At 45.8% G+C, this 11,630-nt stretch overlaps 1 protein-coding gene across 5 annotated transcripts in view; it reads left to right on the top strand.

Annotated features, from left to right (window-relative positions):
- Window positions 1–4,344: 4,344 nt before the first annotated feature.
- The window catches only part of MCTP2 (multiple C2 and transmembrane domain containing 2), a 260,725-nt gene continuing 253,439 nt past the window's right edge, over window positions 4,345–11,630 (top strand). For 4 of the 5 annotated variants that reach the window (XM_061394289.1, XM_061394291.1, XM_061394287.1 and 1 more), the window contains exon 1: window positions 4,346–4,626. The gene's annotated coding sequence lies outside the window, so the exon portion shown is untranslated. Of the gene's footprint in view, window positions 4,627–11,630 lie in introns of all 5 variants that reach the window. The other variant, XM_061394292.1, reaches the window with a different exon arrangement.

Raw genomic sequence — 11,630 nt, 5'->3', positions numbered from 1 at the left:
TCCCAGCTAAATAGCTTGTGGTGGCTGTGAGAGGGCTTCCCTGGTGGCTCAGATGGTAAAGGATCTGCCTGCAATGAGGGAGACTCAGGTTTGATCCCTGGGTCAGGAATATTCCCCAGGAGAAGGGCATGGCAACTCACTCCAGTAGTCTTGCCTGGAGAATTCTAAGGACAGAGGAGTCTGGCGGTCTACAGTCCACGGGGTCGCAAAGAGATGGACACGACTGATTGACTGACACTAGCAGTTTAAATACTGGGTTGGCCAAAAACTTCTTTTGGGTTTTCATGTTCCAGAAGAACGAACTTCTTGGCCAACCCAATCATTTGCTATGTAAACTTACTATTAATATGACCAACAGTTGGTTTCCAAAGAAAGGCTTTACAGTAAGTCTTCTTTCTGAGTAATTAGAAAGTAACACTCATTTCTGTTGGAGGCACACCTTTCTTCAAAACACTGAAACCCTACCAGCCGCCTGCAGGAAAACACACATCTAGTTGGCAGAGCCAAGCCTGCGGCGAGTCACTAAATTTGATCTTTCCACAACTGCCACTATAAAAAGGGCATATGCTTTCTATAATCTGCCATGACAATTACAAGACAGAAAAAAAAATCCCTGAGTAAATATAATAACAAAGCCTATTTGCATGAACAATAAAAGAAATGCCGTTTTCTCAATGCCATGTAACAAGGTCCACAAGCATCCTCCTTAGAACACACACTAAACATCGGCCACCTGGACCATAGACTAAATTTTGCCTTAACCCTGGCATCAGCTTCACGGCCTAAGAGTTCTAGACTTACATGTTTATACTGCAATTGATTTTCTACTTCAGCTTTTGTTGGCCCAGAAATGATAAGACGCACCAACAGAGATAAGAGATGCTAGGCACCAAGCCCTTAATATCTTTGTCAGTAGAGCTCAGAAACCTCTTTCTTGGGCATTCAAGGGAGTTGTCCTCCCAGGATTAGCCTTGAGCCCTTCAGTTCGAGCTGGACTGGTCTGACCATCTGGCCAGCTCCGTCAGGAAGACATGAGGAGGCCTGCCATGATTTCCTACAAAGAGCTGGAGTTCTTGCGCCTCTGCATTTACAGACATAGTTTTCTCTCTTTTAGAGAACACTTTAACACCCTGGGCAGAGGTTCTAGGTGACCACAAACCTCGTCCTGTTTAAATTGCTCTGGCTCATTTGAACAGGCACCACATTGCTAACATCCCTCCATGACAGGGCTTCTGAGGGCACAACAGCTCTGACAGCAAAGTAGCACATGCGACCCACAGAAGACACAGCTGCCATTTCACAGTTTTAAAAAGTGAAGTTTTTAGAGTGTCTTGCAACCAAGCATATGTTCAATCACCATACTGACAACAGGGCTGTTTCTTCAGAGGTCAAATATCTTGTTGCTCATGAGAATTAACAAGCAAGGTTTGAAAAAATTGGTATAGTCGATCTTATTTACAAAGCAGAAATAGAGACACAGATGTAAAGAACAAATGTATGGATACCAAGTGGGAAAGGTCGGCGGGGGGGTTGGTGCTGGGGGGAAAAACTGTGAGATTGAGATTGACATGTATACACTGCTGCTGCTGCGTCACTTCAGTCGTGTCCGACTCTGTGCGACCCCGTAGACGGCAGCCCACCAGGCTCCCCCGTCCCTGGGATTCTCCAGGCAAGAACACTGGAGTGGGTTGCCATTTCCTTCTCCAATATATACACTACTATGCATAAAATAGGTAAGTAATAAGAACCTACTGTATAGCACAGGGAACTCGACTCAATGTTCTGTGGTGACCTAAATGGGAAGGAAATTCAAAACAGAGGGAGCATATGTATATGCTTGCTGATTCACTTTGTTGTACAGTAGAAACGAACACAGCGTTATGAAGCAACTATACTCCAATAAAAATGAAAAAAAAATGCAAGGAGTTCTATTTTTTTATTTTAAAGAACTATGACATGGTTAACAATGCCTGTAAGACTTGGTTCAAACCCTTTTCAAATCAAGCAAGTCATTGTAACAACAGTGTATGGAAATCAGCCACTTATACAAGTCCAGCTGCTGTTCTAAGTGCTGCTTGTGGTTATGCCGTGAAGTTACACTGGTTAAAACAACAGGAGTATTTACTCACTGGGTGAAATATATTAGAAAGAGGCAGATGACATGTATGGGCAATTAAAAGCCAAAAACTCAAGGGAGATGGACAGAAGAAGGTACTGTGGTGAGAGAGAAGAGACATGACCTTAGATTTCTATGATCTTTTGATGTTTCACTTTCTGTAGCATTTAATGATTGAAAAATGCTGTTAGTCATTTTCAACTTGTGGTTAGGCTACAGGAACCACAGAACAGGAACTCCACTGCGGCAGGCGTTTTAGAAGCAAAAAGCTTTTCCTGTGGGTTCATTTACTATTTTAACTCGGTTGTATCCTTAGTCTCCTTTAAAGGTGTGGCTGCGATTTCTCCTACCCAGTGTGCCTCTTCATTTCCTACGTCATTCTCCCTGTTTCCTGGGCTCTCGCAGGGAGGGGCTGTAGCTGTGTGGAAAACAGTGGGAAAAAGCCCAGGTTTGCCCTCTAACTCAGGTTTCTCTGAGTCCACTCCTCACTTGGTTCATTCCTTCAGGCCGGTTATTTCATGGTTCTGAGGTTAACTTTCCTCATCCTATCTGAGGGATGCTATGAACTTTCTCTCAGATTTGTGAACATTAAACATGATCACGTGTTTCATGCCAAGCACAGAAACTGGTGACCAGTTTTGCTCACTAATGAGCTGTTAATGAGAAGTGTGCTTTTCACCATGATGGCAGCACTCCTAAAATTTCCTAAGTTTTCACGTTTTCTAACTTTTTATCTCCCCAGCCTCCATTTCCTACTCTACTCTTATCATCACCTAACCTCTCTTAAGTGCTAAACATAGGCTAGAACACTGTGTTAAGTACTTTATATAAATGAATCATTGCTCAGAATCTATGCAAGTTTATTACATTAATTCCAGGTTGTTTTTTTTTTTTTTTAAGGGAGAGTTGAATTTCAGACTTTAAGTGAAGTTACTGCTTACACAACCAGTTGCCAAGCCAGGATTGGATTTGAGGTCATTCTGACTCCAGCTTCAGTGGAGCTCTTCTAAGCCACCAATTACATCAATTATACTCCTTACCAGCTCACAGACCCACAACAACCTATTGAATGCCAGGTCGGTCTCACAGCCAGTTTAGCCTGTTTAACTGTCTTGTATCTAATTTCAAAGCTATTTTCCTGTGGGTGGTGGGGATGTCTTGTGAATTCCCGACCTCCCAGCGGGCAGGGATCTCACAGAACCATCTCCTAAGCACCCAACGCCTTGCAGGGCACAGACTCGGAGCCCCGTAGATGAAGGCTTAGTAAGAAGATAAAGTGACAGGGCAGAGATAAAGAGTAAATACAGTGCAAGGTTATAGCAGGAGGAAAAGAAAAAGGAAGAAGTAGAAAAAATTCACGGGTAAGGAACAAAAGCCAATGTTTACTGAACGCCTTAGTGCCAGTCATCGCACTTAGGGATCTTTAAGAGACTCTTAAGTGTTCCGGCAGCTCGAGAATGTCACCTCACTTTAAAGATGAGAAACGGAGCTCCGTGTATCTGGTTGGCCGACTTCCACCCTCAATCGCGCGCACGTGGCATCGGTTTCATGGGACGCCTGCCTCTGGCACCTCTTAGGGTCTGCGTGGTAAAAACGGAGGCGGTTCCCCTCCCACTGAACCTTTGCTGCTGCTGCTGCTTAGTCGCTCAGTTGTGTCCGACTCTCTGCGACCCTATGGAATGTAGCCCACCAGGCTCTTCTGTCCGTGGGATTCTCCAGGCAAGAATACTGGAGAGGGTTGCCAAGCCCTCCTCCGGGGGATCTTCCCAACCCAGGGATCTAACCCAGGCTCCTGCATTGCAGGCGGGTTCTTTACCGTCTGAGCCATTTAGGGAGAGACACGGTGTGCGCATCAGCGAGACAAGCGATTAATTAATTACAGGTTTCCCAGCCACACTGGCCCACACTTCGTTCTTATCCTGCACTACAACGCGAGGAGTCTCAACTCCCTTAGCCAGACTTTTTGGACACATCTTTTTCCTGTGAATCAACTCAGACGAAGGAGATAAACGTAACCGCTTCCTCTTCACCGAGCCAGAAGCCGGCGGCAGAGCCTCCTCCCCTCACCCCGCGGAGCTTCTCTGCCCGGCTCGGGCGCCGGGACGCCAGGGCGGGGGTTCCAGGGCGGTGCGCCGCCGCCTCCCCGCTCCGGAGGCGGGGCCGGCGGGGGCGGGGCGCGAAGGCGGGGCCGGCGGGAGGCGGGGCCGAGGAAGTCGCGCTGCTCCCGGCGATGCCCCGGCCCCCGCCGTGTCCCGGCGGCTCTCGGAGCTCGCGAGTGGCGGCGGCAGCAGCCCCGAAGGCTGTGCCCGCGCAGGTAAGGGGCTCGCTCCGGCCCCTCTGCAGCTCCTGGGACTTGGCCTCTGACAGGTGAAGCCGCGCGGGCAAGCGGGGCGACCGGGCTGCTCCTTGCTCGTGCGAGGAGGGCAGGGGTGTCCGCTGCCAACAGAACTGGGGATCCTGAGCGGCCGGGAAGGGAAGCCAGTGGAGTTGCCGGTTCAGGAGTCAGAAAGGTACGCCGAGCATCGGGGTGCGGGAGGGCGCACCGCAGCCTGCCCCAGAATCTCTGCATTTTGAAGGACCAACGTTTGGTCTCCTTGGGGACTCCTTTCTGCAGAGGCCAGTCCCTCATTTGGGCGGAATTGGATGCACCCCCTTCGTGGAAACCCGGAGAATCCGCTTGGGTTCCTTGCGCAGAGAGCCCACTGATAATTGTGTATAGGTTACAGAGTGTCTCGTAACATAAAAAAAAAAAAAAAATACGGCGGTAGTGGTGGCGAACTCGAGAGGCAATTGCTTCAGCAATTAGTTCCCCAGCTCACTGTCCATTTGTTAAGCAAATGGTGCATTGGTGGCTGGTAAATCTGGTTGAGTTTCCACGAAGTGGGTTAGAGCGTCTGAAGCAACTTGTGCGCTGTGTGTGGGGGTTTCACCCGTGCCTCGGTGCTTACCGGAGCCTGCTCTAGAAATTTCATCGGCCTCGGGCACTTGGAGTTACTGAAAAGCCTCGCGGTGAACCTGGGGACTCTAGAAAACCTGCTTCACCGACGCACCAAATCACAAACAGGTCTATGGATTACGATTCCCATTAGCAATCACTTTTTGCTTGGATCAGCAGCATTTCCACGTAACTGACGTTAGCTGCACGTCTGTCAAGGGGGGAACCTCTAGGAGAGCACACAGGCTGGTGTGCTGTGTGGTAGCACAGGTGTGGATACAAAAGGGAATTTTTGGGCAGTCCTTTCTCACAGGTGGCTGTTTAGATAGCAGTGGCACATTGTGCTTTTGTTTTTGCGGCACCTCTTTGATCTCTGGTAATAAGCATTTTAAATGTAGGGAAAAGGAAAATCTTCAGAGGATATTTATCGTTAGCCTGGTCACATCCAAGTGGCAAGGATTCTCCAAACCATACTTAAAATAAGGTTAGTTTTGTTGTTCAGTTGCAAAATCGCGTCTGATTCTTTGCAACTCCACCGACAGCAACACCAGGCTCCTCTGTCCTCCACTATCTCCTGGAGTTTGCTAAAACTCATGTTCATTGAGTCTTTGATGCCATCCAGCCATCTTATCCTCTGCTGCCACCTTCTCCTCCAGCCCTCAGCCTTTCCCAGCATCAGGGTCTTTTCCAATGAGTCAACTCTTCGCATAAGGTGGCCAAAGTATTGGCGCTTCAGCATCAGTCCTTCCAATGGATGTTCAGAGTTGATTTCCTTTAGGACTGACCTATTTGATCTCCTTGCCGTCCAAGGGACTCTCAAGAAAAGTCAGCTCTGTACCAAGCACCATGCTAGTCACTTTCCTTAAAATGTTGCCAAGGGGATGTTACTAGCTCTGAACAGATGAGAAACTAAGGCAGGGAAAAATCCAGGAATTTGTTCATAGGAACTGGTGGACCTGGGAGTTGAGCGTGGATATTTCTGAGTCAGAATCCATGCTTTTTCACTATTCCAAGTTACTGTGAGACAGTGTAAATCTGCAGATTTAATAGAAATGAGAAATCAGAATTACACATCCTGAGAGTTAAAGTTGTTGTCATTTAGTTGCTACGTAGTGATAGGCTCTGCGACCCTATGGACTGTAGCCCACCAGGCTCCTCTGCCCGTGGGATTTCCCAGGCAAGAATACTGGAGTGGGTTGCCATTTCCTTTTCCAGGGGATCTTCCCAACCGAGGGATCAAACTCAAGTCTCCTGCTTTCCAGGTGGATTATTTGCCACTGAGTCACCTGGGAAAGTCATCGTGAATAAAATGAACATTGTTTTCATTTTTTTTGGGTTGTTAAACTGAGACCAATCTGGGACAAGATGAACAGTATTTTAAAAAACAGAAATTTTATTGTCTTCCTTAAGATATTTTTAAGGACCTAATATAGCCAAGTTGATTGGAGAAGGAAATGACAACCCACTCTAGTGTTCTTGCCTGGAGAATCCCAGGGATGGGGGAGCCTGGTGGGCTGCTGTCTACGGGGTCGCACAGAGTTGGACATGACTGAAGCAACTTAGCAGCAGCAGCAGCAGCATAGCCAAGTTGGGCAAATTAGTAAAACTTTATATATATCCTGTGTGTATTACATATTGAAGTATCAGCTAATTTTCATATTATTCATATGCTTTAATGTATTTCATCTTGATTTCTACCCATAGTTTATAGGTAAATAGAGGTCACTGTTGCCACCTAGAAAGGACTTTGTGTGTATGTATAAATCTATAACCATTGCTGAATATATATAATATTTATTTTAAAAGATATATCTATTATTCCTTAAATGTCTCTCTAGAAGTACAGAGTACTCCAACATGCTTATTTAGGAGAGAATCCTAAAATACCAATTTAGCCTTTTGAATGAATGATCCATAACAGCTCAACGGATGATTTCTTTAAGTGCATGTAAACCACACAAGTGATTTTCAAATTAAAGTTATTATACTGTTTAGGATGAGAATGAAAATAGTACTTAGAATTTTAAATACTATCTTCTGACATGGAGAGCACTTGGTTTCTTAAAACCTTCCTTGCAATTGCTGGTAATTACCTAAGAAAATTGAGGGGTTTCATGTTGAAATTATCTTCAGGTGTAGAAGAAAGTGTTTTCTGTTGAAGAAAAGCTTTTTCCCTGTGTTGGGAGGATCAGGTAAATATTCTGCCTGGATTGTGTTTGGCACATTTCGCCCCCATCCCATCCTCATTGTATAGAGAAATCGACAAGACACCTTGAACTTCTTAAAAGCATTTGAAGTCCTACCTGGCTGGTGTTTATAAACGTGTGGTTGGCTTGGTTAAGATGCTGTAAGGAAGGGGCAGGATGGATGATGTTTTGGAGAAATTCACAGAACAGCCAAAGGGCCAAGGAGAAGCATGTGCATGGCGTGTGAAAGGAGCAGTTCCAGATTTTGTGATACCTGAAAGGTAAACAGTAAGGGCATCCTCATTAGGAAAAATAATACCAAATTAGCTATGAAAGTGAATGCTTACCTAGAACGGAAAAAAATTACAACCATTTGCTGGTGATTGCTTTCTTGTTTCTGCTGAGATCTTTTGGGGCCATTTACCAGAAAAGCTTACATAAAAATGCTTTCTGATTGCAACCTTGTCCCTAAGAACACGCAGCATCTCCTAAAGAGAGGCTTGAAGCCCTCGGGGTGGGGTGCGCTATGCCAGTGAGAGACCAGAAACTGAAGCTCGCTTACCTTCAAAGCGTGGGAGCACCCACTGTGGTTTGAGGCAAAGAATTAATGGTCCACTGAGCAGAGAAGCTGCTGGTGGGTTCATTGTGGTCTCAGGGCCCTTCCTTTCCACTGAATAGTTGTGAGAGGAAGCTCCCATTGGTCCCTAAGACCTTTCGCTTTAGTTGGTTCTCCAGGTCTGCCTTTGAGTGTTGGCGCCATTTATTGAAGGTTTTCCATGTCCTGTGCACTGAGTAAGGCCAGGTTCTGATGCCGGGGAGCTCCTGGTCTCCTGGAGCTTATTTCATTGATGACAGTATGGCGTTGGTGCCAGTTCCGAGGTCCTGATGCTTGAGCTGAGTTTGGAATCATGGGTGGAGATGCTGAGGTGGAAGAGCGTATGGGATGACGGCTGTAGGAAACCCTGGAAGTTTGGACCTGTACACCGTCCTCCACTGATGCAGAGAAGCCCGTAGTCAGTATTTTTCACAAGTCTTTCCAGACCAGCAGCACCTGCACCCATGTACCTGTGATGAACTTCTTAAAAATGCATGTTCTCAGGCCCTATCCCAGGCCACCTGAATCAGCAGCTCTGTGTCTATGGCACAGCAGTCTGTTTTAAGAAGCCTTCCAGATGATTCAGGCGCATGCTATAAAGTTTGAGAACCACTGCTTTTAGTGTTTAAGAGAACTGGTAGGGCATAGAATCCCTTGGGAAGATGAGAGGAGTGAGATTAGTACTAAGGTTTATATATTATTGTTGTAATATAGTTATATTGATAGAGCACTTAGATACTGTGCTCTATGTGATAAGGCATTGTGATAAGAAATATTAATTCCTTTAATCATCAATGCAACCCCTGATTGCAAAGAGTTGGACACGACTGAGCAACTCAGAGACCACCACCACCTGAGAGCTATTATCACTCCAGTAATTTATTTAAATTTATATATTTGGATTCTTTTTTTTTTTTTTGATGGGGGGTGGGGGGCTTCCCTGGTGGCTCAGACGGTAAGAATCTGCCCGCAATGCGGGAGACCTGGGGTTGATTCCTGGATTGGAAAGATCCTCTGGAGGAGGGCATGATAACCCACCCCAGTATTCTAGCCTGGAGGATCCCCATGGACAGAGGAGCCTGGCAGGCTACAGTTCATAGGATCTCAAAGAGTCGGACATGACTGAGTCGCTAAGCACAGCACAGCTTCCTTTTTAAAAAAATTGAAGTATATAGTTGATTTACAGTGTTTTGTTAGTTTCTGACGTACAGCAAAATGATACAGTTATACATATTATACTGTATCATTTTCTTTCCCATTATGGTTTATTACAGGAAGTTGAATGCTGTTCCTTGTGCCATATAGTAGGACCTTGATGTTTACTTTTTTCCCCTTGGGCTCCTTCTCATCTGCCTTTCTGTTAACTGTTGCTATTTCCTGAGGTCCCATCCTCTGTTGAAATGGACGTGAAGATTGCTCCATTTAAATGTGAGAAAGCTGTATCACAGAGACAAGGGTGTTGTCCCAGGCCACACCGCTTCAGCCAGGATTCACGCGCAGGCAGTGAGGTTACAGTACCCGCCTTCCCTCTCTGGGAAGGCTCTCCCTGCCTTTGTTTTATGTTGGTCTTGTGGGAGAGGCCTGGAAGGCGGGCGTGGGTCTTCTTGGCATGGCCCTACTTGCCGACCACTCAGGGTTAACACGTTTCTCTTTCGGTAACAATTGCCCGATGAGAGAGGAAGAATGTTGTTGTCCTTCAGTCTTAGTGCAAACTTTGAAATTTCGTAAGCAAATGGGCGTGATTGCATATGTGATTACCTAACGTCGAGTACCTCTTTCCCCAGCTGGATAATGGGCTCACGTGGATTTCCCCAATAGGTGATGGTGAAAAGTGGCCTTGTTTGGTAATTCTGGGATTTGATCTGGGTATTAGTGGACCCCCTCCTCAGGCCACGGAGGACTTGAAGATGATGGTGTGCTTGTTCGTGTGTCCTGGAAGGTGTCGAGGAGACCTGTGCTTTGCATTTTCATAGTTTTTCTTTTCCTTCTGGGAAAGAAAGATCATTCTTCATGATTCTATACATTTTATCATGAAAGAGCTCCAACATGTCAGGCAGCATAAAAGAATGTGTAATTATATTATGAGTGCATGTGGCAGTGTGTGAAATGATGATTTACCTTTGGATGTGGGCCTCGGATTAATAAGTCTTTTTACCTCTGCTTCAGAGACAGACGTTTAGACACTGTCACTTTGAGCTTATGGCAGGCGGTGAAATCTAATTCTGCGAGTACTGACCGTCTTTCTCATGTGGTCATTCATTCATATGGTCATTTTTGCCTCTTCGGTTATGCTCAGCATTCATTTAGGTGCTGGAGGGAAATACAATGGTGACTAGCCAGACATGATCCCTGCAGACTAGTAGAAAAACACTTGGGTGAGCGGAGTTAGATGCCCTAATTCTGGCAGCGGGTTGTTAGGAGAGGAGTTAAGAAGTTGTCCAAGTTCAGAAGTGATGTATGGGGCACGGTTTAAGGCAGTAGGGAAGCAGAGGTGTGGAAAGATCTGAGAGAGATCTAGGAGATTACAGAAGTGACCAGGTGGATGTGGGTGGTGAGAGGGGTTGTCAGGGCTGAGATCTGTGTCTTGGACCCCTAGGATGGTGTCAGGAGCATAGGACAGGACTAGAGAAGACTGTTTTCTACAGAATAATGGATGTCGTGAGTTTGAAATGTGTGGATGACTCCAAGATAGAGATTTGGGTAGGCAGATGGAATAATGCAGCTGATATGAGAACTGAATAAATTCAATGGATGGAATAATATCAAACAGCTAAATATGTCCTCTCTTGAGAGTGGGGAGAAGACGTTCAGGGAGGAATGTGGGCATTTCTCCTGGGTGGGCGGGATAGCAATTCACTCGTTCCTTTGATGTGGAAGACATCAAGGTTTACCTCCGCGCATTCTTTCCAGCGTGGAGATGAATCCTCCACTGCCTCTGGCCTTTTGCATGTTTGATAGCCTGAGCTCTACTCCGTGGGAGGAGGCCCTCAGTGTGGAAAAGCAGGCTGGGTGGGTGAGTGACAGGGGCTTGGTCAGATTTTCAGCCCATCTTACTGTTACAAGTTAAAATGACTTACCATCTTTCCTCTTAATTTGTTATGCTGTGTTGTTAAAAAACACTCATTTATCATTTATGTGTATTATGTTTATTGTAAATGAATTGCATCATGTGGGAGGCCGTATATATACATATACATGGGGCTTCCCAGCTGGTGCAGTGGTAGAGAATCCACCAGTCAGTGCAGGAGACACGGGAGATGTGGGTTCCATGCCTGGGATGGGAAGATCCCCTGGAGGAGGAAGTGGTGACCCACTCCAGTATTCTTGCCTGGAAAATCCCTTGGACAGAGGAGCCTGGTGGGCTACATTCCATGGGGTCGCAAAGAGTCATACACATACATACACATACATACACACACATATACACATGCATACACATGCACACACACATATACATGCATACACACATATATACATACATATACACATACATACACATACATATAGGTTGTTTGTATATATTATGTAGATTGCCCAGGGCTGTTTTGTAGCTGCTACAGATGTTAAAAGATTCCTTTTTTGTATAGAGGATGTAGGTTTTTCTAGGTGCTCAGAGTTAAGCAGAAGGCTTGTTTAAAACATGTGTTAGAATGTAGCTGGAATACGTATTTATTATTTTATCCAAAAGCTGTGTGTCATGTTTGCTATGTGCTAGAATTTTCCATGTGAATAAAGCAGAGAGTTCCCTGTCTCTTTAGAGCCTAGACAGGAAGTCAGGCAGCTTGACAGGTGAATACT

Source organism: Bos javanicus, chromosome 21 (assembly GCF_032452875.1).
Source record: "Bos javanicus breed banteng chromosome 21, ARS-OSU_banteng_1.0, whole genome shotgun sequence".
In the NCBI taxonomy this organism is placed as follows: Eukaryota; Metazoa; Chordata; class Mammalia; order Artiodactyla; family Bovidae; genus Bos; species Bos javanicus.
The sequence above is the reverse complement of the archived record's forward strand: the minus strand, read 5'-3'. Positions and strand labels throughout refer to the sequence as shown.